A 27,154-nucleotide genomic window follows, 5' to 3' on the forward strand; every position below is an offset into this window, starting at 1 on the left:
TGATTATACATTGTCTTCAGCGAGCGGACCTTAGCTAAGTTTCGAAGTGTGCACGTCTCCACCCCACACTCTGCTGTTGCCATGAGAGCTGAAATCCTGGCGTGTGTAACTCCAGTTCCCAAGTGGCTCCGTTTCCCAGAGTGCTTTGCTGTTACTATGGAAATGACTGCCCATTAATCTTGCTGTCCTTTTACTACCAAAGCACCTTTAACTGTCTGAAGCAATCAAGTGATGTTACCTACAACAGAGCAAGGAAGGCCAGGACCGCTCCCCACTCGACAACTGCGGCACTGATTTTAATCAAGATTTAATCAAGGAGCCTAAGGAACTAAAGCCGCTTCTTCAGAAACATACTGAGCAGGAAGCTCCTGGAGGCTGTGCACGTGCTCTTGTTCGTGCCCTTGGTCGGGACCTCGGAACATGCACACTCTGTATTTCCAAAGCTATATTTGTCTTTTGTAAACATTGCCAAATACCACCAGAGAGTGGAGCTGGGTGGGGAGGAAGTTGGCCACTCATTTTTTTTTTTAAGCGATGAGAGGAACAGTTATGCCTACTCTAAATTGTCTGATGGATGTGTTTTGGAAACAGTCGGGAAAAACTGCTCCCCTCCGAGCCTGCCTGGCGATCGGAACAAAGCACGATCATGGCTGAAACACTATAAACATGCGTCAGAAGAACATTCTCGAATGAGTTAAGGATGGTTTATTAACTTTGCATCTTTTCCCCATCACTGCTTAGGTATTCATGCAAATTTTTTATTTGACTGGTTATTTGTCTAAGAACAGGACTTACTGGTAATTCTAGAAGGAATTCCCAGGTCATGGAGGGGAGGAAGTATCTGAAAACAAATAAACCTTGCTTGGGCTGACTGCCCGGATCTGGGCACCTCTCTGAAGGATGAGTAGACTGGCTCTGGAAACAGAGATATGTACAATGGCTGTTACTAAAAATGGGAGGTTTTAAGTTTAAATTTATGGAGGACAGTATCTAGCTGGTGTCTACAGCACACCAAGAGGCAGTTTTGGGGCCTGAAAATAATCAAATGTCATCGATGTTAGGTGAGTGAGAAGGATCATGGAGGAGAAATTAGCAGAAATGACACCGTGCACACCCTTCTCTCCAAATAGACATAGGAAACGGCGTGCTTACAATCTGGAACATTCGAAACAACTTTGCCTGTTTGCCTTCCATGCTCCTCCAAGAAGGAAAACAGGGAGGAAACGGGAAGGTGAGAGAGGGAGGGAGGGAGAAGGCGGGACAGAGGGAGAGAAAGTGTAAGATCTGAGATTCATTTAAATATATGCCAGGAAAGAGGGTGTGTCCATATAATTACCATTTTACAGTGGTTAGGAAGGTCTTCCATAGAATGAAGACTCTAGAGGTACATCAGAAGAAGAAGGGGAAAAACTGATTGGTGATCAAAACATTTTTTTCAGCAATTCAACTTCATCTCAAGCTTCAGTGATCAGACTGGTGGAGTCGGAATCCATACTGGTGTCTTTCCATCTGTGTCAAGTGCCTATGGCTACTATACCTAGGTGCCTCATCCTGAGCATCTTAGAGGCAGGCTTTATTACTGCACACTTAAAGTCTGAGATCAAGGCAGGGCCAGGGCTATGTTCCTGAAACTCATGGAAAGTCGTCCTCTGTGCTTTCTGTCCCGTGGTGCGGACATGTTGACTCCCATCATCATGTGCTCATTTCTCCGTCAATACAACATCTTCTCTGTGAAACCCTGTGTCCAAGGCTCACCTTGACACTCCAGTCCTGCTGGGTCAAGAAGCTCCTACTCCAATATGATGTTATTTTACCTATCACCTCAACAATGGGCTTATTCCCAACTAAGATCACATTCTGAGTGATGGGTGGTTAGGACTTTTCAGCCCATGATACCTTTCTCCAAAAGATACTATCAAGAATAGTCCAGAGAGAAGTTAATGAAGAATTGTAACAGTTACTGGATACCTTTATTTCTTCAGAAATAAAGTTTGGGAATACAAAGCACTGGATTTGTGTTCAAGTCCAATTTACTCTCCTGTGCATAATGATTAGGGAAAGAGATGATAACAACGACTATGAAGATGGTGATGGCAGCCAACACCAGATGCCTCCGAGACTGGTGGGACTCTTACAGATTTAAGTCCATTTCTTTCCTATCATCATTCCAAGAGCAAAGTTCCTACTATTTTATCCATTTTAGATATGAGGAAACTGGGTCACAGTAAAGTTAAAAACAACTGGTCTGAGGCAAATTGCCCAAAAGAAATATCACTGCTGCATCTTAATAAATGTAGGCCAGTTTCTGTGTTAAAGACTTCAACATAATCACACTGGCACTTGGAGCTTCTGTAAATGTAGTCTCATCTCCATTTTAAAGACTTTTATGTAACCACACTGATATTAGAACCTCCTGACTTAGAGAACAATTCTCACCCACACAGTCCCTAAAAGATAAGTGAAGGAAGGAAGGAACTGCATAAATGGCATTGTTCTATTTGCATTGGTCCCATTCTCTCTCTCTCTCTCTCTCTCTCTCTCTCTCTCTCTCTCTCTCTCTCTCTCTCACACACACACACACCCTAGTCCATCTCTTTAAAAGAATATGAAGGATATTTTTACTTGAGTAGGCTGAACCTCAGGTGCTTACTATCAGCATTTCTTATTGTTTTTACACCTACAAAATACATCTATATCTCAGGTATTTGAAATATGGGAGTGTGAGTTTCTTTTCCCAAGAGAAAAATAACAAATTCTGGGTCACTAGAAGGAAGACATTTCAAATGTGTGTACTACGTGAAGGTTGTTACTTATTGAGATCTAGAAGAGCCAGGATGATTCAGTACAATTAAGATATCAATAGAGACAGCTCTAATTCTCTGGAGGTTTCTTGGATGAATTAGAGAAGCATCCTAGTTTGACTTATTTGTCCATCCATGTGTTTAATTAGTTCCACTAGGCAACAACAAAACAAATTCTTTATAGAATGTTCATCAGATCTTCAGAGTACTACGATGATTTTATGTTAAGGCAACCATCCACAGAAACACAAAACATACAAATGTACTTGTCATTGGGGTCTAATTAGTTGAAGGCAAAAACGCACCATACATTTGACCAGTGGGAAATAGGAAAGTTCCTATCTAGCATTTATGAAGCCCAAGGTTCAAATCCTACTGCCACAAAAAATGAAGAAGAAGGAGGAGGAGAAAAAGAAGAAACAAACTAATTGTGCATTATAAGTATTTGTATACAAAATTCAAAATCTCATCAGTCCTGATAACAGTTACAAAACAATAAATCTCACCAATTAAGCAGAAAACATCCAAAATAAGAACATTTAGAATAAGCATGCTGGGAAAATGGCAAACATGGGGTCAGACACATTTTCTCCTTTTACCATAAAATCTACTTTAAGGGAATGTGTCTTGACGACTGGCATTGACCTCAACCACAGTTTGACTCACCTCATTCCCAGGTGGCTAGCAACTTATACAGGCAGTAAATAAACATCAATGATTAACCCTCAATACATAATCTTGTGTAGATTCATACATAGAGAAAAGCATGTTTTCAGCTGACACAAGAAGAGGAAGAGGAGGAGGAGGAAGAGGAAGGAGAAAGAGGAGGAGGAAAAGAAAGAGGAGGAGGAAAAGAAAGAGGAGGAAGAGGAGGAGGAAGAAGAAGAAGAAGAGGGGGAGGAGGAGGACGAGGAGGACGAGCAGGAGGAGGAGGAGGAGGAAGAGGAAGAGGAAGAGGAGGAAGAAGTTGCCATATGGCACTGACTTCCAGCAGCAAGCAGGCCCAGAGATGAGATGTGAGGGAATCAGCTCCTCTCATCACCACCCCCAGAAACTCACTGTTTAGCATTCTTTCCCATCCCTGCAGTTACCAGGTGGGTTCACCTTTTTTGGTACAGTGACCAGACTGTCAAATTCAAAAAGTGCACACTCAAGTTGCAAAAATTATGGCCAAAAGAAAAACTAAAAACAAACCAAAAAACCTTATAGCTTTTAAGTAAGTTCAGAATTTTGTATTGGGCCACATTTACAGTCGTCTTAGGCCATGTGTGCTCTGTGGGCTGTGGGCAGAACATGCGTGAAGCCGTAGGTTCTGTCAGGTGAGAGGCCCAAGCTCCTGGGTGGTTTGTCATCTCTCCAGGATGTGTGGAAGGGAATCCCACTGAAACAGAGCCACCACTCAAGGCCTGTTACCCCTGAGGATAAGCGATCCTAAGGATGGAGACAATTTTCCTGGTTATCATGAAAAAGTTAGGGTGCTTCCCCGTGGAGACAATCCGCAGTGTGCCTGTGTGGAGGGATTCACTGGTGTGTCTCTTTGTGCTTCCACTCATGAAAATAGAAGCTGACGGAGAATTGCAGCAAACGAACTAACAAAAGCAGGATTGCCAGGAATAGACAGAAACCCTGGCTTGTCCCATCAGCACCAAGGGGCCGGGAAAGCATGGTGAGATCTGGAAGAGTATTAGAGGAAGAAGACAGTATCAGCTACAGCTGAGGGGTAGATAGCTCCTCCTATGCATTTTCCTGGATCGATGTAATGAGATGTAGCTAGGACTGGAGAGATGGTTCAGCCGTTAAAGGCTAGGCTCACAACCAAAAATATAAGAGATGTAGCTAGCCACAAGGCAGGATAGGTTTCAGGTGAGCCGTAAACAGATCGGAGAGGGATGTCTAATAACCACGTAAGTGAAAATTCTTTCAAGCAACACCCTGAAGCAGTGACTCACAGAATACGGTTTGGAGAATGCTGGGTTTTGCTTGTCTTTTAAAATGATTTTGTTTCATGTACTTAAAGGGTACATCTTCCTGGGCATAGAAGTACATGTCTTATAATTTAGCTGCTCTGGGGGCTGAGGTAGGAGAATAGTGAGCTGAAAGGCATGCCTGGATGATAGCCTTCAAGGCTAGCTTGGGCAAGCTGATGATAGCATGCCTTAAAAGAAAAGGAATCCAAAGGGGGGAAAACACTTCAGGGATGGACTGTAAAGCAGTGATAGAGATCTGACATAGGAGAAGACCCCAGGTTCTCCCCACACTTAAAACTAAAGGAAAAAGAAGCTGCATCCTGATAGCATAGCCGGCCAGTACAGACCTTGTAGACAAGTGCTTTCATGTCCGTTATCTCTACTGGGTAGTTTTCTGACAACTTGATACAAGCTAGAGTCACTGGAGAGAAGAGAGCCCCAACTGAGAAAATCTCTCCATAAGACTGTGCTTTAGGCAAGCTTGTAGACCGTTTTCTTAATTAGTGATTGATGTGGGAGGTCCTGGCCCACTGTGAGAGTGGGACCACCCTTGGGTGCATGGCCCTGAGCTCTCTAAGAAAGCAGGTTGAGCAAGTCATGGGGAGCAAGCCAATAAGCAACACCCCTCCATGGCCTGTGTCAGCTTCTGCATCCTGCTCCCTGCCCTGTTTGAGTTCTTCTTCTGACTTCCTTCAGGGATGAACAGTGATGTGGAAGTGTAAGCCAAATAAACCCCTTCCTCCCCAACTTGTTTTTGGTCATGGCGTTTCATCGTGGCAATAGTAACCCTAGCTAGGACATCATCTGAATTTATTTTCAGAAAGGGAAAAGGAAAAAGAAAATAGGGGTTTTGAAAGTAAGAAAAAATGCACTCCCAAAATTATTGCTGTACTGTGTGTACTCGGGGAACCTGAATAATTGCTTCTGCTTACCTAGGAGGCACGATGCTTGGAGAATAATGGTGCCCATGTTTTGAAAACAAACTCCCTTTGGTCTAGTAGAATATCACCACTGAGAAACCAGTGTTTTCTCAGTATGTGTTGCCACATTTTCACTCATTACAGGGATTACTCTAAAGTGACGGGGTCACTTAGCTGAAAAGCCAACCGTATCCCCCAGTGAATTCGCACATTTGAAGAGATCAGGATGACCTTAAAGGATTTCAGTGATGTCTGTCTTTCATTTAAGACTTCCGCATCTTGGAATAATTTAACTTGTAAATATGAGCTAGCTTAATGAGAGGGACTGCAAAAAATGTGCTTTGTTCAAGTGTGGAGCTAAACACACTTCTACAGAAAAGAAGAAGAGAGCCCCTCCCATCTCCCCACACTCTACCAGTAACTCCTTAGCTGCCACATCTATGATGTTGCTCCTCTTCCTGTTCACCTGACTCTGCACTCAGTGGTTTGGTAACTGTGGTTGCTCTCAGGACATTACTTCTTCTTTTGGCCTGACTGATATCAGACTGTATGACATGTATCTATAAATACATTAATGTACCTGTACCTTTTTTTTTAAAGTTTTGTTTCCTCCTGGATATTGACTCCATAATTTTTTTCCAACTCCTTGTTCATAATAAATTCCAGAGCACTATAATATATTAGGTCCCACACACAGCTTAGAACGAGCTCTTTCACCATCTGTCATTTGAAGATAATCAGAATTCTTTTTCAGCACAAAACAACAAAACAATGTGTCTTGAAAGGAGTAAATGACAAATGTCCTTTGCAAATGCAATAAAGCATTGTGTTGAAAACACTGTGTCCACCGTGACAGAACTGAAAAATAACAGTAATTCACTCTCCAGATGCACACACTTGGCTCATCCTACCTAATTTGCACTAAAATCCATCATGTTCAGAGCACCACTGTTAAGCTGACCTGTAACTTAATTCAGTTGCATTTGTCCAAGCCAGTGATAATCATGATGGAAGATAGAGTTTACTAGATGCTTCCCACTTATGAAGGTCTTTGCATCCACTCCCACACTCAACCCCCTCTCTGCACCTCCACACCATACTGTAAGCTGCCAATACTGTCAATAGCTTAGGTGACTAGGCCAGTCTCCGAACGGCCTTTCCGCATTCATACTTAGCCCCTTTGCAATTCATTCTTCACATAACAGCCAGAGTAACCTCTGACAAAGTATTTCAGATGATATCACTTCCTGCTTGAAACACTACTCCACTACAATCCCAGCACTGTACACCAACTCTCGAAATCACAGATACCCTCCAGTCCATAGGCAAGCAGGTTCTCCGCACACACATAAAGCTGAGGCCTACTGCATGGTCCTTGGTTCTACCTACTTCCTTTGCCAAGTCACCCTCTCTGTCTGTCTGTCTGTCTCTGTCATTCTCTCTCTCTCTCTCTCTCTCTCTCTCTCTCTCTCTCTCTCTCTCTCTCTCTCCCTCTCTCTCCCCTTCCTTCCTCCCTTCCTCCCTCCCTCTCTGCAAATTCATGACAATTCACCTAAACTAGTCACACAATCACTTCCTACTGCGACATTTCTGTTTGATTCCACCTATCCCATGCACAGTCTGCATTTCTGTTTGTTCTAAGTCTTTTCCCTGGAATATTTGCTCCATGAGAATCAAAACATATTTGTTTTATTCACCACTAAGACAGTGCCTGGCACACAGAGGGATACACACACACACACACACACACACACACACACACACACACACACACACACGATGAACAGACAAATAAACGAACACACAAGACCATCCTGAGCTAAAAGCTCTGTACCCAGAGTAGAAAGCATCATTGTTCTATAAGACAAAAACCAACCCATTCTTATAGCAAGCTCTGTGCTAACAACCAGAATTTTAACTCTCTGTACAAGATAGAGGAATTGATAGAAAGGAATAAAGGTGTAGGGCAGGTATATTGGCTGGTCTTATGTCAACTTGACACAAGCTAGAGTCATCAGAGAGGAAGGAGCCTCAGTTGAAAAAATGTCTCCATGAGAGCCAGCCTAGGACATTCTCTCAATTAGTGCGTGATCAATGAGGGAGGGCCCATTGTGGGTAGTGCCATCCTGGGCTGATGGTTCTGCATTCTATAAGAAAGCAGACTGAAAGACCTGTGAAGCAAGCCAGTAAGCAGCCCCCCTCACAGCCTCCACATCACCTTCTGACTCCTGGTTGCGGCTTTGTTGTGAGTTCCTGTTCTGACTTCCTTTAGAGATGAACAGCAATGTGGAAATGTAAACTGAATAAGCCCTTTCCTCCCCAACTTGCTTTCTGGTCATGGTGTTTTGTTGCAGCAATAGAAACCCTAAGACTGAAGGTAAGCAAGCCAACATATGCATTATGAAATGAAGAAGAGAGATGGATTATTCACCAGACAAGGACAATGACATCACTAACAAACACAATGTTACCAACATAGGGAAGACCACAGCCATTCTCCAAGGAATATCTTCAGAATTTCTTTACCTGTGACTATCTGAAGAATTCTCTGATCCATTTAAAGAAAACTTTTGTAACACTTCTTATTCTGTAAGACTAAAACACAAGCCTGAGAATTTATAAATATTTCTCCAAGAAAAATAAGATAGTTTATATATAAATCCAGAAGACATTAAACCAAATGAACAGTTTCAGAGTAAAAGAATTTTTGTTATGCTCCCCATCCCACCCTATGGCATTATGAGAAAAATTTGGCTCATTGTCTGGGCTCATTGTTCTGGGCAAGACAGACAGACAGACAGACAGACAGACAGACATCTTTCCCTTCATGGATAGGTGACTGAGAAATTATAACACCCAATAGCTGAGAATTCCCTAATTTTAAGGAAAGAAAAAGCTGCTTTAAGTTTCTAATTATTTGGGCTTAAGTTTTAAAGACATCAGGTCATCATGTATAAATTATTCTTTCATCCAACAAAATCTGTGAACAGCTCTACATAACTAGTAATACACTGGTCTCAAAGGAGATGGGTATCATTCTTGCCTTCATGGGCCTTACAGACCATAAGAAAGCACACATAGGTTACTGCATCCAGAGCCTTGTGGGTACAGTCTTCCTGCTCTCAGTGCAGAGTGTGTAAATGAGCAAGAATCATTTATCCAATAGACTAAAAGGAGGAGGGGGGAGGGGAAGGAAGAAGAGGAGAAAGAGAAGGAGGAAGAGGAGGAGGGGAAGAGAAGGAAGAAGAGGAAAAGGAAGAAGAGAAGGAAGAATAGGAGGAAGAGGAAGAAAGAGGAGGAGGGGAGAAGGAGGAGGAAGAGGATGAAGAGGAAGAGGAAAAGAAAGAAGAGAGATCCTGGTTATTCGTCTTGGTTGGGCCAAAGGGATTCTGGGTAAGTCTACAAAACACATTTTAAAATATACTCTATAGCTTTTGTTCTATGGCATTCATAATTAATGCAAATTATACAGACCATCTGGTCTAAGCCTAACTTCTGAAGGAGTGGGAATAAGGCTGGAGGAGACTATGCAGAACATTTATTTCTTAGTTCTATCCAAGCTGGAGGAGCTACATCTTCCTCAGAGCTGAGAAGTACCTGGGGCTTTGGGGAGAGAAAATTCCACTTAGCTAAAAGCACTTTATAAATGTTTATAATATAAGCATATAAACAGATTTCACTATTTGGCCACATTCCTACTGTTGAACTTCCATGAATGTCGACAGAGTCTAAGAGGGGGAATGCTATGCACAACATACATGAGGATTCAAAGCAAGGTCTTAGGATAGGAGTTGGGGGTCAGAAAAGCCCACCTGAAGAAGGATGTAGAGTTCACTAGATTCCCAGTAGATTGTACCCAGGAAAAGAAACAATCAAATACAAAGATATCAACCCAAAATTCTGCAGGCCATCTCTGCCTTCCTGAGGTAGTCCTTCTAGTGAGCAATAGCACTGACCAATCATCTAAACTTCCCAAAGACCAACCCCTGCAATTGCAAATACACATCCTTCCTTTACCTGGGCTTACAGCATAAACAATTTCTACACATTCTCATCAGAGTGTAATCTCAAACACCTTAATATTATTAGGCTGCAGTTGCAGTTGGGAAATAAAACCTCTCATACAAAACATTTTAATGTTTTGAAAGAAACAGGGTTTCTTGGACCATCTACTGTAAGAATTCAGGGAGCTCCTGTTCCAGTGCTTAACATTCACACACCGAGACCCTAGCACTTTATTTTTTTTATATTGTTAATGTTTTATTTTTCTACATTTTCTATAGAAGATACATGTTATTTTAATAAACAGAAACTATTTATGAAAGACTAAGGAAAATACGATAACAGTTTACAAATAATTCCAAATTAAGGAGTTAAAAATAGAATTGATATAGATAATACAACTATCTAAAACATAAACAAAATAAAATATGAGATTGGAAATACAATGGTGCATTTGAAATCAAGAAGAAATAAGCATGGGTAGGAAAACAAAGTCACTGCCTCACTTTTTATTAAATGTCACATGTTATTTATGTTAAGGAATTCCCTCACTTAGATGTTTCTTTTTTTTTTTTAGTTTTTTTTAATTTATTTTCTATATTCTTTGTTTACATTCTAAAAGCCTTACCCTTTCCCAGTTCCCCCCCCCCCATATGTTCCATAAGTCCTCTTCTCTCCATCCATTCTCCTATCTTTCTCCCTCCCTTTTCTCTGTCCTGGTACTCCCCTACAATGCTGGATCAAGCCTTTCCAGGATTAGGGCCCTCTTCTTCCTTCTTCATGGGAATCATTTGATATGCTAATTGTATCTTCAGTGTTCAGAGCTTCAGGGCTAATTAATATCCACTTATCAATGATTGCATTCCATGTGTATTCTTTTGTGATTGCATTACCTTGCTTAGGATGATATTTTCTAGTTCCATCCATTTGCCTAAAAAATTCATGAATTCATTGTTTTTAATTGCTGAATTGTACTCCACTGTGTATAAATACCACGTTTTCTGTATCCATTCCTCCATTGAGGGATATCTGGGTTCTTTCCAGCTTCTGGCTATTATAAATAAGGCTGCTACGAACATAGTGGAGCATGTGTCCTTATTGCATGCTGGGGAATCCTCTGGGTATATGCCCAGGAGAGGTATAGCAGGGTCCTCCAGAAGTGTCATGCCCAGTTTTCTTAGGAACCGCCAGACTGATTTCCAGAGTGGTTGTACCATCTTACAATCCCACCAGCAGTGAAGGAGTGTTCCTCTTTCTCAACATCCTCGCCAAAGTGGGATCTCATAAAATTACAAAGTTTCTGTAAGGCAAAGGACACCGTCAAAAAGGACAAAATGGCAACCAACAAATTGGGAAAAGATCTTCACCAACCCTACATCCAATAGAGCGCTAATATCCAATGTATACAAAGAACTCAAGAAGTTAGACCCCAGGGAACCAAATAACCCTATTAAAAAATGGGGTACAGACCTAAACAAAGAATTTTCACCTGAAGAAAGTCGGATGACCGAGAAGCACCTTAAGAAATGCTCAACATCATTAGCCATTAGGGAAATGCAGATCAAAACAACCCTGAGATTTCACCTCACACCAGTCAGAATGGCTAAGATTAAAAACTCAGGAAACCTAGCACTTTAAAGTGCTATTTTGATGGAACTCACAGTATGTTCAAATCACCGTTCTCTCTAGCCAACCCAGTAGGAAGCTATAAGGAAATATACCCATATATTCTGCTTGTGGTAATGTCTACGATTAGTTGGTCACTTTCCATATCCAGAAATTACATTGCGCACTTCAGTCACTGAAGCCTCACAATAACTCTGTGCACTGCTGGAATCATTTTTTTCTGTAGGACATGGGAGAAAATGCAGCTCATAAAATGCTGAGTGACTTACCCAACATTACATGGCTGCACAGTGGCAGAACTGGGCCACTGTAATCTTTTCCTAGATTTCATGAATCATCTGAAAAAATACATGATCCTGAACCCCAAGTCTTATGAAATGTTTCCTTTACTAGAATTAATTTATTAAAAAATCTCATGTTAGAAAACCATGAGATCACTCACATATGGAACTTTTAAAAATCAAGTCATAGAACATAATCACCACCTTGGTAGGAGTTGCATCAGGGAAGAACAAAATTTTAGTTAGCTACATAAAAATAAGTTCAGGAGAATTTTTTATACAGCATAATGATTATCAAGTAGCTACATTATATAATGCATTTGAAATGTCCAAAAGTAGGTTTTAAGTGTTCTTACCATTCAACTTAAGTGTATGAGATATATACATCTATGTTAATTACTTTGACTTAGTCGTAACACAATTTGTATATATTTCAAAACATCATATGTAGCTTGGATGTGTATAATCCCCACTTCTCAGTTTCAATAATAATAATTCCTTTTTAAATGTGTAAATGAAAACAATATCTTGGGAGCCAAAGAAAACAGTAAAATTAGCATTAGGACTTGTATTACAAAGATGCATATCATTTTCATGTACTTCCTGAGTAAATGAAGTATTCTAAAAAAAAAAAAAAAAAAAAAAAAAAAAACCTCCTTGTTCCTTTTAAGGAATAAATCTAAGTTAAATGGTTTACTCTTTGAAATTTTTGGAATTCAGAAGCAGAAAAGAATCCCTGACTTTGTCACTTAGGAGGGAACAGAAGGGAAGAGGTACTGGCTGGACTTAGTTACCCAATGGTTACTGTTTGAATCTGAATGCCTTCCTAGGCATGTGTTTAAATGATTAGTCCCTGGTCTGTGGTGCTTTGAAGGTGCGGAGCCTTTAAGAAGGTGTAGAACCTTTAAGAAGGTGTGGAAAAACCTCCCATGCTCATGGATCGGCAGGATTAATATAGTTAAAATGGCCATTTTGCCAAAAGCAATATACAGATTCAATGCAATACCCATCAAAATCCCAACTCAATTCTTCACAAAGTTAGAAAGAGCGATCCTCAAATTCATCTGAAATAACAAAAAACCCAGGATAGCTAAAACTATTCTCAACAATAAGAGAAATTCTGGGGGTATCAGTATCCCTGACCTCAAGCAATACTACAGAGCAATAGTGTTAAAAACTGCATGGTATTGGTACTGTGACAGGCAGGCGGATCAATGGAACAGGATTGAAGATCCAGAAATGAACCCACACACCTATGGCCACTTGATCCTCGACAAAGGAGCTGAAAACATCCAATGGAAAAAAGACAGCCTTTTCAACAAATGGTGCTGGTTCAACTGGAGGTCAGCATGCAGAAGAATGCGAATTGATCCATCCTTGTCTCCTTGTACTAAGCTCAAATCCAAATGGATCAAGGACCTCCACATAAAGCCAGACACTCTGAAGCTAATAGAAAAGAAACTGGGGAAGACCTTTGAGGACATCGGTACAGGGGGAAAGTTCCTGAACAGAACACCAATAGCTTATGCTCTAAGATCAAGAATTGACAAATGGGACCTCATAAAATTACAAAGTTTCTGTAAGGCAAAGGACACCATCAAAAGGGCAAATCGGCAACCAACAAATTGGGAAAATATCTTCACCAACCCTACATCAGATAGAGGGCTAATATCCAATATATATAAAGAACTCAAGAACTTAGACTCCAGAAAACCAAATAACCCTGTTAAAAAATGGAGTACAGAGTTAAACAAAGAATTTTCACCTGAAGAACTTCGGATGGCGGAGAAGCATCTTAAAAAATGCTCAACTTCATTAGTAATTAGGGAAATGCAAATCAAAAGAACCCTGAGATTTCACCTTACACCAGTCAGAATGGCTAAGATTAAAAATTCAGGAGACAGGAGATGTTGGCAAGGATGTGGAGAAAGAGGAACACTCTTCCACTGCTAGTGGAGTTGCAAATTGGTACAACCACTCTGGAAATCAGTCTGGCGGTTCCTCAGAAAACTGGGCACCTCACTTCCAGAAGATCCTGCTATACCACTCCTGGGCATATACCCAGAGGATTCCCCAGCATGTAATAAGGATATATGCTCCACTATGTTCATAGCAGCCCTATTTATAATAGCCAGAAGCTGGAAAGAACCCAGATATCCCTCAACAGAAGAGTGGATGCAAAAAATGTGGTATATCTACACAATGGAGTACTATTCAGCCATTAGAAATAATGAATTCATGAAATTCTTAGGCAAATGGATGGAGCTGGAGAACATCATACTAAGTGAGGTAACCCAGATTCAAAAGATAAATCATGGTATGCACTCACTAATAAGTGGGTGCTAACCTAGAAAACTGGAATACCCAAAACATAATTCACACATCAAATGAGGTACAAGAAGAAAGGAGGAGTGGCTCCTTGTTCTGGAAAGACTCAGTGAAGCAGTATTTGGCAAAACCAGAATGGGGAAGTGGGAAGGGGTGGGTGGGAGAACAGGGGGAGAGAAGGGGGCTTATGGGACTTTCGGGGAGTGGGGGTCTAGAAAAGGGAAAATCATTTGAAATGTAAATAAAAAATATATCGAACAAAAAAAAAAAGAAAAAGAAAAAGAAAAAAGAAGGTGTGGCATGGCCCAAGGAAGCAGGTCACTAGGATCAGCATCTTAAAGTTTAAACCTGATTCAGGTTCCAGCCTGTATCTTCTGCTTTCTACTTCCTGCCACAAGAAGAAGCGTCCTGAGCAAGCTTATACCAGCATTAACTAAGCTGTTCCCACCACTGTGCCTTTTCTACCATGATGCACTGAGACACCAAAACCGTGAGCTGAAATAAGTCTCTTCTCCCTTAAGTTACCACTGTCACGTAGTGTTTCACAGTCACAAAAAGTAATTATTAGGGCTCACTATACAATTATTCCCATTAGCCATTTCCCTTCCTACCTCCTAGACCATTGGATAACAGAACTATTCCATAATCTAAGATGAATATTTAATTGCTTTGATTTCTCATGTTGTAATAAGCTCTTTAAGGTTCAGCCTTTATTATGTTAACCTAGAGTGAGTCAGTGAACACCCAGCAAAAGCTGGTGAGACTTCGACCTAGAATCAACCATCATAAATAAGAATTTTCACTGTACATAGCAGCAGTAGTACCTGCATACAAAAGGTCACAAGATTGAGTCAGTCAACATTCCAGCCTGGGTGGAGAGGGGCTCATTAGGCCCCAGTCCTAACTGAGGAGGTATTAACGAGAGATGGTTGATGAGGAAGAGAGTCATTTTTCCTCTTCCAGAGTGTGGTTACTGGTAGTCTGCCCCCTCCCCATACCCAAGGATGGCCCATCCCCATGGTTACTGGTAGTCTGCCCCTGTTCCCATGCACATGTGCATGGGTGGTGCCCCCTGTGCCCTGGACTACTAGCCTCCTGACCCTACCTTCCCTTGAGGGTTGGAGGTGAGGTGGCAGACTCCAGGAGCCGGTGAGAAACTCCACAGCAAGCTCATCTGAACACTGTTCCAAGTTCCTTTAGTACCCTCCGCCATCTCCCCATTGGTCTCAAGAAAGCATCTCTTTTTTTTTCTTTTTTTTTTCTTTTTTTTTTCTTTTTTTTTATTCGATATATTTTTTATTTACATTTCAAATGATTTCCCCTTTTCTAGCCCCCCACTCCCCGAAAGTCCCATAAGCCCCCTTCTCTCTCCCTGTCCTCCCACCCATCCCTTCCCACTTCCCCATTCTGGTTTTGCCAAATACTGCTTCACTGAGTCTTTCCAGAACAAGGGGCCACTCCTCCTTTCTTCTTGTACCTCATTGATGTGTGGATTATGTTTTGGGTATTCCAATTTTCTAGGTTAATATCCACTTATTAGTGAGTGCATACCATGATTCACCTTTTGAGTCTGGGTTACCTCACTTAGTATGATGTTCTCTAGCTCCATCCATTTGCCTAAGAATTTCATGAATTCATTGTTTCTAATGGCTGAATAGTACTCCATTGTGTAGATATACCACATTTTTTGCATCCACTCTTCTGTTGAGGGATACCTGGGTTCTTTCCAGCATCTGGCAATTATAAATAGGGCTGCTATGAACATAGTAGAGCATGTATCCTTATTACATGGTGGGGAATCCTCTGGGTATATGCCCAGGAGTGGTATAGCAGGATCTTCTGGAAGTGAGGTGCCCAGTTTTCGGGAAACCGCCAGACTGATTTCCAGAGTGGTTGTACCAATTGAAAGCATCTCTTCTAAACAGCAGTTCCTGATTGGCTGGCATTGGCTGCATCAGCAATCCTTGGTCTCCCAAGCAGTCTTCAATTAGGTCCTCTGGCAGGAGATGCCTTTGCAGCTGTGTGTCCCAGCCCACCACCACCACCCCTGCATTTACATAGAGGTGGTCCTGCAGTTCCTGCTACAGGGTGGCACTATTTGGACTTGCTGGGGTTTTTTCTTTTTTAAGAAGAGGACGTGAAGTGAGAGGAGCACATGTTGGGAAGGTCTGGGGTAGTGAGAGGTAAGAGCTGGAAGGGCATGTGGTCAAAATGCATTGCATACGTGCATGAAATTTTCCAAGAATAATTTTTTTTAATTCTTAGAAAAGATTTTTCATTACATGTGCCAATTACTTCCTTTTGTTAAAATACTAACAATAATTTACATTCACACTGAAAAATTAATGGGAGGAATTATATCAAAACATGAATAATAGTTTCTCAGTGGCAGCAGAATTGCAGGTAATCAGTTTTCTTTTTGTTTTCCTATTTTTTTATGGTAGCTATAATTTTCAAATTTTCTTCAATGACTTTGGCACCCTTTAAATGATTGGGACAAATTGTGTTAAGACATTGAAAATCTAAATCAACTAGCTAACCTAAAAGGAAACCTTGAAAGAGTTTGATTCCCCTCAGAAGTCGGTGCCTTTTGTTTGGGAAAGGTGAACTTCATGTATGCTCTACAAAACAGCTCTTTCCTCAATCCCACCACTAATGATACACAACAATTTTCTCCTGAGTACTTTACGAATCCCTTTATTGTCCTTTGTCCTCTGTGACTAGTGCCCCCGCACTCAAATTCCTTCAGATTTTACTGTGCTAGAAAAACGAAAGTCAAGAGAATCAAACGTGTCACTTTCAAATTGGACAATTTTGCAAATAGATTACTGAGGCTGAGCTGCTCATATCAAACACACTGAATGACACCGTTGTCCAAGGCCGTCCAATCTGACGAATTCAGCAACTAAGGCTGACATAAAACGAGATGGATAATTTCAGTGGCAAAACAAAGATTAAAATAAGAGAAGTGTGTGTCCAGAAAACATGAAGAACCAGTAGTAAGTCCGTGGTGGCATCTGTGATTGTCATGGTGAGTTGGCCGTAGTCCTTACTGCTGAGTTTACGATTTGTCAATAACAATGATAAATAACATTATTTAACTCTTCTTGCAGGGTGTTTTTCTATCTCTTTTGTGAAGGGTAATTTCTATTATCAGTTGAAAAAAGCGCAGGCTGGTATAAGTTAGCATAGGCTGTGAAATAGTCTCTGAACATTCATTACATTTGTAACATAAATGTCCTCTTTCACCCACCAAGACGACAAAATAAGGTCATATTTCTCCTCATAGCCTCACCACCGTGACTTTGGGTTCTGCAATGCTGCACTGAGAAAGAACTAGACACGGTTGCTCCCTCTATGGGGCTGCAAACCTCTTCAGCTCCTTCAGTCCCCTCTCCAACTCCTCCATCAGGGACACACACACACACACACACACACACACACACACACACATGGCTCAGTCCAGTGGTTGGCTGTGAGCATCTGCCTCTGTATTTGTCAGGCTCTGGCAGAAAGCCTCTCAGAAGACAGCCATAGCAGGCTCCTTTCAGCAAGCACTTCCCAGCATTCACCATAACATCCAGGTTTGGTGGCTGAATATGGAATGGATCCCCAGGTGGGGCAGTCTCTGGGTAACCTTTCCTTCCGTCTTTGCTCTACCCTTTGTCTCCATATTTCCTCCTGTGCTGTGAATATTTGTTTTCACCCTTCTAAAAAGCACTGAAGCATCCACATTTTGGTCTTTCTTCTTTTTAAGCTTCATATAGTCTGTGAATTCACAAGCCAGACCCCCACCCCTACCCCAGAGCTTTCAGGGACTAGACCACCAGCCAAAGAGTACACATGGAGGGACCCAGGGCGCTGGCCACATATGTGGCAGAGGATGGCCTTGTTGGACATCAGTGGGAGGAGAGGCCCTTGGGCCTAGGGGTGTTCAATGCCCTGGTGTAGGGGAATGCCAGGACAGGAGGACAGGAGGATGGGAGGACAGGAGTGGGTGGATGGGGGAGCACCCTCATAGAGGCAGGGGAAGAGGGGATGAGATAGGGGGCTTCTGAAGGGGAGACCTGGATAGGGGAAAACATTTGAAATGTAAATAAAGAAAATATCCAATTGAGAGAGAGAGAGAGAGAGAGAGAGAGAGAGAGAGAGAGAGAGAGAGAGAGAGAGAGAACCAGAACTTTTCTGTATGTTCCCAGCCCGGCTTCTTAAGGGTATTTGCACATTCGAGTTTCTCCAGTCATTCTGAATTTCCATTTGTTTGTTTTATTGCTCTTCTCTCCAAACCTGCAATTACAGAACTCTCAAGCCTCATTGTTCCATCTCAGCTCAGCGTTTCCTCTACAAATTACTCACTCTGTACAGATCCGATACAAAAGCAGACTCTGGTGTTTCCCTGACTGCCTTAAAGGCGTAGTCAAAATCAGCAGTGCTGGCCCAAGTTTGGCCTTTATAAAACTCTATTGTTGTATTATCTCTGTCACTCACAAACATTTCTTCTAGCTTCAGAGTTCCTGCCTGACTCTCCTGTGACACCCCACATAAGAATGAAGTGATAGAATCCACTCTCCTTATCTTCCTCTGTCTGTCACCTTTGATAAGAATCTCTAGTCCATCTACCCCATAGTTATGAGCTCCTGATCCTCTGGTCCAGAGATTGGAAAAGGGGGTTGCCTTTTGTGGTGGTGTGAATAGGAATATTCACAGACTCATATGTTTGAATATTTGGGCCATAGGGAGTGGTGCTATTAGGAGGTGTGGCCTTGTTGGACCAGGGGTGGCCTTGTTGGAGGAGATGTGTCACTGTAGGGGCAGTATTTAAGGTCTTATATGCTCAAGCTAAGCCCAGTGTGGCTCACAGTCAATTTTGCTACATGTGGATCAAGATATAAAACTCTCAGCTCCTTTTCCAGCACCATATCTGCTTGCACATTATCTTATTTTCCAACATGGTGATAATGGACTAAATCTCTGAACTCTAAACCAGTCTCAGTTAAATATTTCCCTCTATAAGAGTTGCCATGATCATGGTGTCTCTTCAAGGCAATAAAACCCTAACTAACACACCCTTCCAAAGTTCAAGACCTACCTCTCTTTCCCAAGCATGACTAAAAGTAGCAATAGCTTGGATCTTCAGGATATGTGTCAATCCACTCTCTCCAAGGCTTAGAAGCAGCTGATACAGTGCAGACAGCATCCTTCTTAGACTCCAAGGTCTTGCTCTCACTTAGTTCTAAGGCAGACACAATACGAGATGCTCCCTGCTGTCTTTAGAGTCTGAAATGCTATCCTCCCCTTGTGTGCCTGAGGATGTCTGATCTCTAGCTAGTAGCGCTGTTTTGAGAGACTGTGAAAACCTTTTGAGCGAATGGGGGGGGGCAAAGGGTCACTATGAGTAGCTTGTTGAGGGTTTTACCCTGCCCCTCTTCCAGTCACATTCTCCACTCCCATGTCTGCTGCCATACCAAGACCTCTCACTCCACTGACATGGTCTGACATGCCCTGCCATGACAAACTGAAATCTCCTAAAAACCATGAGACAAACTAAGCCTCCCCCCCCCCTTATGTTATTTTATGACAGCAACAAGTCCCACTTCCTTTTTTCCTGAGTATATAAGAAGGTAGGATTCCCCAGACTCCCTTCTATGTTACACATAAAACCATATTGCCTAGATCTAGCCCATGGCCTATATATAAAGTCTTTTGGCAGAGGTAGTTAAAAGTCCTTGTGCAACCTTCCAACTTTCTCTCTGCCACAATTATCACAGAAATTATATTTTCCAATTGCAAATGAATTGTTTTCTCTAAAAGAGCCACATTACAGAGTTAATGTCACCTTGGAGATATGTGTCAAGGGCTAAAAATAAAAATTTTCTAAGTGCTGCCACTTAATAGACAATGCACTGAGTTTGAAAACATGCAAAAGGATGTATCCTGCCTGAGTGATTTAAGGAATTTTATTTTATTCTCAAGAGTTTGCAATTAATCTTTAAAATGACTACGGGAGCCTTGAATAGCTTTTTTTTTTTTTTAAGTAAGAAAGTCATATTAATCAGAGTCCTCCAAAGGACACCTATGGTGAGGTTCAAAGACCTAGGATCCTGGGACTAATGTTGTGGATTCTAGTCTGAGTCTACAGGGCATGGGACCAAGAATGCCAAGGGCATATCAAAGTTCAGTTCAAGGAGAGAGAGAGAGATTGAGAGAGAGAGAGAGAGAGAGAGAGAGAGAGAGAGAGCAACTTAATCCTTCTGCCTTCCACCATTCTGTTCTATTCTGGTCCCCAAAGGATGGGCAGAGCCCACTCGCATTAGAAAGATGGTCTGCTTTGACCTGTGTAACAGTCAAATGCCAATCTCTGCCAGAGGCACCTTCACACGTCACTGTATGACTTTTTCTGAGAAAACAAACATCTACTACTCACTCCGGATAGAGACCAACAACAGACCAAAAAAAAAAAAAAAAAAAAGGTTCCACCCAAGTCTGTCTTGGTAGGCCAATCAATTCACTGGGGATATTTACAGAGATGAAGGGATGAAGGGTTATCTGCAGATGTGTGAGTGACTCCAGCAGGTGTTACAGCAAAAATCCCATCCCAGTATGGGTGACAACTCACAAAAACCGCATCTCTGGGGTTCGATGCCCAATTTGCAGATAACACCTGAAGCAAGAGTCTCAACTGACTACTCTCTCTCTCTCTCTCTCTCTCTCTCTCTCTCTCTCTCTCCTCTCTCTCTCTCCCTCTCTCTCTTTCTCTCTACCTCTCTCTCTCTCCCTCTTTCTCTCTACCTCTCTCTCTCCCTCTCTCTTTCTCTCTACCTCTCTCTACCTCTCTCTCTCTTTCTCCTCATGCCCCCACAAAAGACTCCATTGAAGAAAACTGACTTTGACTTTGCTTGTTGCTATCAATTGCAAACAGACAATCTACTATCTTAAGGACCAGGTTACAGGTTACACCGCATGCTTTAGTAGCACTCCGAATCACTAGGGGCCCTTATGCAAACCACAAACAGCATTGCGGGAGGCCATGAGTGGAGGTGGTCTCTTCAGTATAGCAGCATCCCCATCCTAAGCACTAGGGATTAGGAAAGCATAGAGCTAGCAGAGGCAGGGAGGACCCCCGCCCCCCATCTCTTCCCACTCCCGGGGTACCTGATTAACGTCTTACATTGCACGCTTGCAGAGAAATGGGTGTAAGGCATCAGACGTACCACAGGGCAAATTCCAGTTCCAGTTGGAGGAGAAAAGAAGGCAAACCAAAGCATAGACCCAGCCGGGAGGTGGAGAGGGACAGCAGCCTTTCCTCTGCTCCGCTTGGTTCTCTCCAAGCCTGCTCTCAACTATATCCAACATGAGGTAGGAAATAAGCAGGGACCTGGGCTACCATAGAAAGGAAATGCAAACCCCTAGAAGTGAATGAAGATAAAATGTAAAAGAAAAACATAATAATTACACACACACACACACACACACCTAAAACAAAAAAACCCTAACCTAACCTCCCACATGCAATACAGCATAATTCACAAATCAACCTATCACCTGCTTAATGGGACTGAGCCGACTCTATACCATTAAGCCAAAGGGAAAGATGAACATTTTTCATTTGTATCATGTCATTGAACCCAGAGAGCATTATGATACACGAAATAAGAGCATAGAAAGGCCAGTTCCAGGCCAGTGAGATGGCTCAGCAGGTCAAGGTGCTTGCCACCAAGCCTGGGGACTTGAGTTTGATCCCTAGGTCTTACGTGGTGGATGAAGAGAATTGTCCCCTACAAGTTGTCCTCTGCCCTCTGAAAAGGAGAAAGCATCAACTGGAGCAGGCATTTAGTGACACTGCCCCTGACCTTCTTTAGAGAATTGTATACTCATGACCCCACAGGTTCACACTAAATATATGTAACTTTACATTTTAAAACAAAGAAAAGGCAAGAATCCCAAGACCTCACATATTTGTAAGACATAAAATGACTCATCTCATAGAAAAAGAGCATAGAACAGTAATTACCAGAAACTGGAAAGGATCAGAAGCTCAGTGAGAGGAAGGAAGATTTGTCAATGGTATAGTTATATAGATAAATAAGAGCTGGTGTTCTTTTGCATACTATGGTGACTATAACTAGCAATATATTATATGTTTTAACATAAACAGAAGAGTGAGTTTTGAAAGTTCTAGCTGCAAGGAAACGATAAACATTTGAAGTGATGTGCATGAAAAAATCCCTGATTTGATCTTTATAAAATGTATATACATTTGGGACTATCACACTCTAGCCCATGAGTAAGTGTGAGGTTAACTTTGTCTATTCATCAAGATATAGAATTACCATTTGGGGATAGGGGGAACCTCTTGGAATACCCATGGATCATGATCCAAATAAAGGTAACTGAGATAAAAAGACCTGTCCTATATGTAGACAGAAACTTTCCCTGCTTTGGGAATTCTGAACTTTGTAAAAAGGAGAAAGCTAGCTAGACACCAGCATTCATCAATCTCCACTTCCCCACTGTGGATGAAGAATGACCATTGATTCAAACTGAGCATGTTTAAGTTCCTGCCATCATGTCTCTTCCACCGTGGTAGACTGTACCCTCTAACAGTAAGCCAACATGAGCCTTCTTTCCTTCCACCCTTAAGTTGTTTAGTCAGGCATTTTATCACAGTGATGAGAAAAGTAGCTAATATGGTAAATTCAGTGAAAATGATCTCAAGAGAGGGTTGCACCTGTATGTGAAAGAACTGCTCCAACGAAGGTCAGCCATGCTGCTCATCGTGGGTGATGCCTGTGCCTTTTATTTGAAAGAAGCACTATGGACTGTAATCTCTGATTGGCTGGGGTAGATAAAGGTAACTTATAAGATAAAGATGCCTTCCACTACCTCTACTAGGATATCCCCCCACCCGGCTTACATCCATGGGGAAGAATGTAAAATGGTATAGATAGATAGATAGATAGATAGATAGATAGATAGATAGATAGATAGATAGTAGATAGATAGATAGTAGATAGATGCTAGGTGACAGATTAAATGGATATTTAAGATGACAAATAGACTAGATAGATAGATAGATAGACAGATAGATAGATAGGTAGATAGATTAGATGGATAGATAGACAAACAGACATATAGATCAATAGATTAGATGGATAGATAGAAAGATAGATTAGATGATAGGTAGACAAACAGACATAGATCAATAGATTAGATGGATAGATAGAAAGATAGATTACTAGGTTAGATGGATGGAGAGAGAGAGAAATTAGATAGATGATTAGATAGATTAATTGATATAGATAGATTAATAGAGTAATAGATTAGATGAATGGATAGATGAATGAATAGATAGATAGATAGATAGATAGATAGATAGATAGATAGATAGACAGATAGACAGATAGATGGAATTAATAGTGACATTTTAGATGTCTTAACTGTGTGGAAAGCCCAGTCCCTATAATTATTGACAAATAACAATGGAGGGGATGAAAAGGGGAAAGCACAAAGAACAGCGGTTGGAGTGAGCATTTGGTGACACTGTTCCTGACCCCTTTTTAGAGAAATGTGGGCTCCAACATGGGCCAAATAACCCTTGGCTCTCTGAGCCCAGCCAGTGCTGAGGAAAAGCCTATCGGAAAAAAATCAAAGGCAAGGGGAGAGAACATTCACACAAAGTCTTCATGCTGTTGCACTTGAATAGAAAATGGTCCAGAGAGGAGGCTAGAGAAGACACATGGCCAAATCTGGTAACCCCAGCCTTGCTAAATGGAATACACAGAGACTCACCACAGGGCGACTCCATAAAGCCACTCTGGATGCCGTTTTGCTAATTGTGTTTGCTATGACACCAAGCACCGCTTCGCTGCGCTCCCAGAGTGTCTCCGTAATGGCAGTCACTTGCCAGGAGCGAGAGTGATTTTTATTTGATATCCATACAAAGCAGCAGCAAATGAATTTCCATAATGAGAAGCAACATAATGATGGAGAGATGTACAAACTGTCATTGTGTTTAATAACAACAAAGCCTCCCCATTTGAATTAAATTTGCAGGAAGACTCTTAACTGAAGCATCACTGCATTGCAACCAACTTGTTTGGAAAACACACACACACACACACACACACTTCAATTATAATTACTGGAAAGGTTGTTTGGAGTTTTTTTTTTTTTCCTTCCATTCTCACTAAAATCGACTTAGCTGTAGCACTCCACAGCTGCGATTTGTGAAGTAAATGGCAAAGCTAAATGTGCCGAAACCCAACATGTTCCCCAAGCAACAAAGGGATGGAAGGCAAATGTTACAGTATTATTGACAACAGCGGTAATGCTTGTATAAGCATCTGCTTCATAAAGGAGAGAAACCTACATTATAAACAAAGGGAGTTCCCGACAAAGCCTGCCACCCTGAATCCCGGCTGGAATTTAAATTTTCAAGTCAGTTACAGCAAATATTGCCACTTTGTATCTTTTCCCTCCAAAATTAAAAATGATCTGATTAGCATCCTGGAAATCTTCCTATGACTGTCTCCTCCATGTTTCTTCTCTCTCTCTCTCTCTCTCTCTCTCTCTCTCTCTCTCTATATATATATATATATATATATATATATATATATATATATATATATCCCGTCCCTCCCTCCCTTCCTCTGTCTCTGTCTCTGTCTCTCTCTGTCTCTGTCTCTCTCCCCTTTCTGAAGTGATTTCCAATGTTTTTATTCCTCAGCACTTGGCTGTCATCACTGAATGGAAATAGTATTGACTAGCCATGGCTTTGATTTTAATCTTTGATAAACCTGTCTCCATCCTTATTGTGGGGGTATCATCCTTTCGGCTGGCTGGCAGCCCAGTGTGGGTCACATGTCTTACCCTAACCTGACCTGCTTAATCTGCAATGTTGTAATTTGTATCTATGCAGACCAAAACACAAATAGTTTCATTAACTGTAAAACTCAGGGCCAGAACAAGGATCTATATTATATTAAACTGAAATATCCAAAGGACAGAATTATGGGACTAAAATCAGGAGGCTGGCATGGTGGTCTAAACCATTATTATATATGCTGGAATTAAGGCAGCTTCTTTGTGTCTCAGTTTTCCCAGCTGTAAAATAAGCATGTGATGTATTCTAATACATCTTAAAAAGCAAGTCATATTGAACTGATGTTTTGTTTGATTTTAGAGACAAGGTCTCACTACATAGCCCAAGCTGGCTGTCAACTGACCATCTCACCTTTGCCTCCCAAGAGCTGAGATTTCAGGCATGTGCTACCATGTCTGGTACTCCAGGTGTTTGTAAACTGTTGTTGTTCTGGTCAGGACATACAACAAGCAGTCTTCAGATAAGATGTTTCCAGAAAATCATGCAATTGTAATGATTAACGTTGGGGCTTCTGTCTCGGCAAATATTTTTCGAGTCTCTGTTCGATCCAAGCACAATCCTTTGTACTATGGAAATACCTATGTGACAGAGCCTGAAGGACAAACCAAGTGTATCCATAGAAAAAGACAATTTGAAACAAGCCAAGCCTACGTACCTAATGGGAAGTGAGAAACTCAGGGAATCTATGCACAGACTTCAGCATCTTGCCTTGTGGGCTTGAATCCTACTTCTGCCTTTCACTAGTTGTGTGGCAAGTTATTTAACCTCTTTATGCCTCTAGTTCCTAAAATGTAAAATGAAAATGATAAGTACAATTGTTTGATTGGAGCCCTTGCTTGCCACAGCCCAAGCTGAGAAGCCTGGTCCGCTCTCCTTCCCTCCACCCCACCCACTTGGAGAAAACTCCAGGCTAACATGTCGTTAGCTCAGCATTTCCATCAACCTACCCAAGAGTGCCACTCAGGGGCTCCACTTTTGATCCTATATAGACACAATCCCTGCTCCTAGCTGACACATCCTCACCCCTTGCCTAAGACCTATAAAACCCCCTTGCCTGAGCCCATGTGTGCCATTTCCCTAGCCCCAGTTCTTGGGACCAGTGAACCCAGCCAGGAGCAGAATCTAATAAACCTGCCTTTCTCTATTTTTAATCTGGTCCAATCTGGCTTAGATTGTGTCTGTAGAAAACCTATAAATAATCATTATTGTGATTAACAATAGTTTATAATTATAAACTTCACAGGTTTGCTGTAAACATCTTAATACAGCTATAATCTTAGAGCAGTGCCTATATGTATATACAATACAGTCAAGGTCACAGGACTCTACCCATGACCTCTAATAGACTAGAAGCCACATTCTATGTCAAATCCTCCTGGCCAAAACCAGAGAGGGGAAAAAACCTTGCTTTCAGAGCCATCCACAGATTTCCCATCTCTCTATAGATTGACATTTACATTTCCCTGTAAAGTTGTGTTGCTTTTTTGATTTGAAAAAAAAAAGCAAACACTTTAATGAGTTGTTGGTCCTACAAAGACAGACCTAAACATACCATTACGGGAACTGAAATGGTTTTGACTAGACTGCTCTGTGTAATAGCTGAGACATCTCATCGCGCTTGCATGAAATTCCAGAGCTCCACCTGCACACTCCTGAAGAAGGGTGGACAACAAAGAAGAGCCCAAGGCAGAGAAGACGTGAGAAACCAGCTTACGAACAGCCACTCCTGCCCCACGAAAAGGTTCTGTTATCCTGGCCAGTCTTCAGTACCTCCGCTGTCACCAGTGAATATATTCGAAGTGAAGATAATCCTGGCCGGCTGGGGAAATGGTGATTCTTTTGGAACTCTGCATCCCTCTCTGTCTAACACCCAAGTGCTAGGATTATAGATGTTCACCACCACATGGTTTTTGCAGCACTCGGGATTGACTTCATGGCTTCCTGCTTGCTAGGCAAGAACTCTACTAACTGAGCTGCAGCCCCTGCCCTGGAAAGGCCAGGGAGTGGGGTTTCTCAGGTTTGTTAAGCACATGGGTTTACAAGGTCCATTTCTTACATAGATTTTTCTATGCACACTGACTGTATAATCTAATCCCCCAAAAGGACATGGCCTTTCCTGCATTCTTTACTGTGGTTATAATGTATCCCAGAAGGGTGTGCTTGGTGGACGATGTGCCTATAATCCCAGTACTCGGGCACTCAAGAACCTGAGGCAGGAGGATCATGAGTTTAAAATTATCCTGAGCTACACTCAAAAATAGAAAACAAAGAAAAAGAAAGGAAGGAAGGAAGGAAGAAAGGAAGGAAGGGAAAGAAAGAAAGAAAGAAAGAAAGAAAGAAAGAAACA

The sequence above is a fragment of the Apodemus sylvaticus genome, chromosome 16, assembly GCF_947179515.1.
Source record: "Apodemus sylvaticus chromosome 16, mApoSyl1.1, whole genome shotgun sequence".
NCBI classification, from domain to species: Eukaryota; Metazoa; Chordata; class Mammalia; order Rodentia; family Muridae; genus Apodemus; species Apodemus sylvaticus.